We start from the raw sequence: 6,135 nt of genomic DNA on the forward strand, positions 1-6,135 counted from the left end.
CCCTGCTCCTGCCTACCTAGCAGTTCAAAAGCACGTCAAAGTGCAAGTAGATAAATAGGTACCACTCTAGCGGAAAGTTAAACAGTGTTTCCGTGTGCTGCTCTGGTTTGCCAGAAGCAGCTTAGTCATGCTGGCCACATGATCTGGAAGCTGTATGCCGGCTCCCTGGGCCAGTAAAGCGAGATGAGCGCCGCAACCCCAGAGTCGGTCACAACTGGACCTAATGGTCAGGGTCCCTTTACCTTTACCTTTTTACCTCGGGTTAAGTACTTAATTCGGTCCGGAGGTCCATTCTTAACCTGAAACTGTTCATAACCTGAAGCACCACTTTAGCTAATGGGGCCTCCCGCTGCTGCCGCGCCACCAGAGCACGATTTCTGTTCTCATCCCGAAGCAAAGTTCTTAACCTGAGGTACTATTTCTGGATGAGCGGAGTCTGTAACCTGAAGCGTATGTAACATGAACCATATGTAACCTAAGGTACCACTGTATGTCGTAAATTGCATCCGGGTGAAATTTCCAAAATTGGGAAAAATGGGAAAACCCAGGCGTGTGGTGGAAGTGTTGATTTTTGGGTGAATTTTCCTTAACAATAGCTCACCCCTCAGCCCCCCCAAAAAACTCAACAACATTTGTGTCCAGATTTTCACATTTTGAAATATGGTAACCCTATCTGAAGGCAGCGCTATATGCCACTGGCGTGGCAAGGATCCTAACTGCTAAAAATTGGAAAAAGGAAATTGTGACAACAGAAAGGGAATGGCATAATGAACTGGCTAGATTAACAGAGGCAATTAGAGATCACACTAGACAAGAGTTTCAAAAAGCATGGGGAAATGCAGAGAATACTTCACAAAACAGTGCCCTAAAATACATACCTGGACTTGTTTCTATTAATGTCTGCAGGAGACTTTGTGGATATTTAAGTTATAATTAGAAAAATCTTAATAATTATTCATAAAGGAAACAGTTTATAAGAAGTAAATAAGGAGGCCAGATACAGGATAAAGGAAGACTTTTATTTGGTTGTTTGTATTGTTGTATGTTATGCTCATTGTATGTTTATGTTCACATTTATTGAGGACGGATTTGTGTATTGGGGGTGGGAGTTTATGTTATGTTGTAAAAAAAAATCCAATAAAAAATTAAAAATAAGGGGGGGGGGAATGAAGGCAGCCCTATATAGGGAAGTTTTTTATGTTTAAGGTTTTATTTTATTTCATTAATATGTTGGAAGCCTCCCAGAGTGGCTGAGGCAACCTAGTCAGTTGAGTGGGGTATTATTATTATTATTATTATTATTATTATTATTATTATTATTATTGAATAGGACGTCCCTATTTTCACCGGAGAAATATTGGAGGGAATGGGACTACATAATAATAAACGCAACAGGTGTGTTCTGCTGCCAATGTATACATGGCAGAAAGTCTTTGCCAAACCCACATTTGCAAATATTTCTTTACTGCAGCAACACACTACATGATTCCCACCTCATTACATCTTCCCCTTTGAAATGTAATATGCGAAGCTTTTTCATTAGAAGATTAAAACAAAACAAAAATACCTCACCCTTTCGTTGATTTAAGGGAGAGTAAGGAATGGTGAAGGGGACGCAGGTGGCGCTGTGGGTTAAACAACAGAGCCTAGGATTTGCCGATCAGAAGGTCGGCGGTTCAAATCCCCGCGATGGGGTGAGCTCCCGTTGCTCGGTCCCTGCTCCTGCCAACCTAGCAGTTCGAAAGCACGTCAAAGTGCAAGTAGATAAATAGGTACCGTTCCGGTGGGAAGGTAAACGGCGTTTCCGTGCACTGCTCTGGTTCGCCAGAAGCGGCTTAGTCATGCTGGCCACATGACCCGGAAGCTGTCTGCGGACAAATGCCGGCTCCCTCGGCCAATAAAGCGAGATGAGCGCCACAACCCCAGAGTCGGTCACGACTGGACCTAATGGTCAGGGGCCCCTTTACCTTTACTAAGGAATGGTGAATGGACTGAAATTTGTCCAGTCGAATTATTGAAGAAAGCAAAATCTGTGGCCTGCGGCCCTTAACAACTATGAAGAGGCTTTTTGAATACTGCATCCCCTGCTATGTATTTGAGCACAATGGTTACTGATGACAGTGAAACCCAAATAAAGGCATGAAAACCATTATTCTTCTATTTGATCAGAAGCCCAGCACTATCGTTCCCTTTAATGAAATTTCAGGTTATTCATCCAGTCGAATGGAAAAAGCTCATGATGCCACATGATTTTAATTAATCCACTGAGTGGAAATATCCAAATTTCACAGCAGAGACGGCTGGTTATTTCAAAGGAGCTCTTTATGATGAGGGCAACAGCATATGGTTACACGACAGAGGAAATGGGCTTATTTAGGAAGATTTAATGTCATTAGCAGCTTAGGCACTTCTTTCCTTGGGAGAGGGATGAAATCCCAGTTGCTTAATCCTTTGTCACTTAACTGCTGATGAGCTTCATCTCTTCATTTTTAAAACTGAAGCAGGCATGGATCCTCCTCAAAACAAAACAGTTGAATTCGGTTCACATGGTGAGCATGGGAGAAGTGGGCCGGCCCTACCGTTAGGCTGGGTGGGATAGCTGCCTCAAGGAGCTGGTTTTGGGTGCTGTGCCACTGGCCAATAGTCCTTCCCCACATGAAGGAAGAATAGCAAGGCCAATCAGTCACGGGAGCTGCATGCTCCCTAAGGTAATTCCACCTCTACACTGGATAAATTGTAAATATGCAAAGCACATTTATTGGAGAGTAGATAATACTGCTTGATTAGGGACTAGGTGTTTCCAAAATGTGCTCAGTGACATTAAGAGGCTGCGGCCAACAATCCACTTATTTTGAAGCACAGATAATACTACTCTGGAGCAAACAGATTGAACTTTGCAGCTACAGACGATTATGGACAGGGCCGTCTTTACCCGGGGGTGCAAGGGATGCGGTGCACCCGGGCGTTGAATTCTGGAGGGCGCCATATGTATTGGTGGCAGTGAAAAGCATTGGAGTAAAAGTCCCTGCCCCCCCCCGTCGCTCTGTTACTCTGTAGCGTCAAATATTCCCGACGAGTCAGGAAATATTTCCGTTGTGTCGTTGTTACAGGTGAACTAAATTTGCGGGCTCTGGGCGGATCTTTGCACCCTGGCTGCGCATATGCTAAAGATGGCCCTTATTCTGGACTTCAACAGTAACACCTTCATCCATCTCTATATGTATGAATATGGTCTCTGTAGGGGAAGGGGGAGGAGGGAGGAGGAATTCCTGAGCAAGGACGATTTTGTGCACTTTGGGTTGGTTAACAAATGCATGTGTGCTATCATCAGCGTAACCGCCCCCCCCCCCCCAGATCAAGTAAATCAATAGGACTGAATACACATTGAGTACAGTTAAATGATAATGATTGGGATCAGAGCAATTAAGTCTTTCATTTCCTTCACTTTTTCTAAATTAGCTTTTGCGCATTACATATTAATAACTTGGCACCACTGCTATAAAAGAACTTCAAAATTCTTGGCTCTCCAGAACCTCCCTTTTTCTGTGGAAAACAAATGGCGATTATTGGCAATGCTGGCAGCCTTCTTTGGAAGTGGATTTGCTGCTCCTCTTATTGTAGTAAGGCACCAGCTGTTCAAGAAGCGAACATACAATAATGGAATGAAGATGAAAGTTTATCTAGAGTACGACTTTCTTTTCTGAAAGAAAGCATACAACTAAGACTAATCACACTGCATGTGTTTGTAAATAAAAATAAAATCTGAAAATAAAAAAGTAAAACAATAGGAATACTAACTGACCAATAACATCGGTTTTGCCTCCCTCCCCCCCCCCCAAAAAAAACAACTCCTGGCTACGCCCATGTGTGCTATGATAGAATTTCAAAGCTTATAATATAACCAAATACTTTGGAAGTCATGGAGATTTCAGTGTGGGATGTAATCCTTGTAGCAGTCAAATACAACATTCCTTGTTTGCCTAGAGTGGACACAGACAGGGGGGTGTTGATCCAGCCAGTTGAACTTCCTGTTCCACCTGGTCTGGAGCATCTTCCCACTGCATGTGACCAGGTAGGTGAGCGTGAGCCTTGCAGACCTAACGAAAGGTTCAGTCATTCAGCCATCTCTCTTATTGATGCCATTTCTTCTCTTGGGCTGCACTGCGGGCTCTCTGCCAGCAGCACATGGGCTCATCCTGACAAGGATGTAAGCCACACTGTATGTGTAACCACAAGCTAAAGCCTGCCTTCAGGGATCATACTGTGAACTGAATGTGAGTAAACTTTTCATTAATTATAAGGAAGACTCTTGCGTCTTTATTCTTTTAGGAGGGAATTAAAGGGGTCTTACCAGGAATATTCCTGCCAATCTAGCAGTTCGAAAGCACGTCAAAGTGCAAGTAGATAAATAGGTACCGCTCCGGCGGGAAGGTAAACGGCGTTTCCGTGTGCTGCTCTGGTTTGTCAGAAGCGGCTTAGTCATGCTGGCCACATGACCCAGAAGCTGTAAGCCAGCTGCCTTGGCCAATAAACTGAGATAAGTGCGCAACCCCAGTGTCGGTCACGACTGGACCTAATGGTCAGGGGTCCCTTTACCTTTACCAGGAATATAGGGACACGGATGGCGCTGTGGGTTAAACCACAGAGCCTAGGACTTGCTGATCAGAAGGTCGGCGGTTCGAATCCCTGTGATGGGGTGAGCTCCCATTGCTCGGTCCCTGCTCCTGCCAACCTAGCAGTTCGAAAGCACGTCAAAGTGCAAGTAGATAAATAGATACCGCTCCGGTGGGAAGATAAACGGTGTTTCCGTGTGCTGCTCTGGTTTGCCAGAAGCAGCTTAGTCATGCTGGCCACATGACCCAGAAGCTGTACGCTGGCTCCCTCGGCCAATAAAGCGAGATGAGTGCCGCAACCCCAGAGTCGGCCATGACTGGACCTAATGGTCAGGGGTCCCTTTACCTTTACCAGGAATATACTGCAATCTGGGCATGCCAGATTGAATTGCTTAACTAAAGAGATTCAAACAAATCCGCAACTAGCTTCTTGCTGTGTGAAAGGGGAACAAGTTCTGCTATATGTAACTCACTAGCGTGAGTTAGGAAGGATGATATTTAATCAATATATCCTCCCCTACCATCCACAACATTCCCACATTCAGGAGATTGCTCAGAAACTCGAGTGATGGGAAATCTGGATGCTGATGCTGCAGACAGGTCCAGCGATGAGTTAAGGTGATCCCTGGCTCAAAGTAAGCCTTGTTTTCCCAAGAGCTCTGTCCTCCAGAGATGTGCAACATGTCATTGCAATGTGATGATACTGTTTCCTGCTTGCTAACAACCCCTAAATATACTCGGAGGTGCTGACAATTGATCAGTGGGTGGTGTGTGCTCATCTGTCACCAAGCTTAAATCTTTGTTCTGCAAATATGACACTCCCGGTGGTGCCAAGCGCACATTGCTATGAAAAGAGAGATTAATATTTAAGTGTGTATCCATGTCCACACAATCTTTCCTTTAAACTCTAATCCGGAGGATCTGTTGTGATGGCCCTGATATACGAGCAGACAGTTTTGCCTTCCCTTTTTTCTTGTGCGAATTCCCAAACCACACTCAAAAAGTTAAGAATCATTAGATGGGGCTGGAAGTGTGAGAATGGGGTCACTCCAGGCCACTTTTGATTGGGTATCTGATGCATGCATACCTAACAAATCCTTAATATCAAATCAAATGTGGGGGTTTTTTAACACCTGAGGCTTAAAGCATCTCTACATTTGCCCCAAGGCGTCGTCACCTTAAAAATGCCCCTTTCCCACGGATTTCTTTGCATTGACAATGCTAAGCCATTTGTATACAGTCGTACCTCAGCTCCCGAATACCTTGGGAGTCAAATGTTCCGGTTCCCGAATGATCAAAAACCGGAAGTGAGTGTTCCGATTTTTGAACATTTTGTGGAAGGCGAATGTCCAGCACACCTGCGCAATCGGAAACCAATCGGAAGCCGTGTCTTGGTTTCCGAACATTTCGGAAGTCGAATAGACTTCCGGAACGGATTCCGTTTGACTTCCGAAGTATGACTGTATTGTTATAGATTTGAGAGGGCGAACCCCCACAAAAAACCCCATTAGAAATTAATAAA

The sequence above is a fragment of the Podarcis erhardii genome, assembly GCF_964252035.2.
Source record: "Podarcis erhardii genome assembly, chromosome: 2".
In the NCBI taxonomy this organism is placed as follows: domain Eukaryota; kingdom Metazoa; phylum Chordata; class Lepidosauria; order Squamata; family Lacertidae; genus Podarcis; species Podarcis erhardii.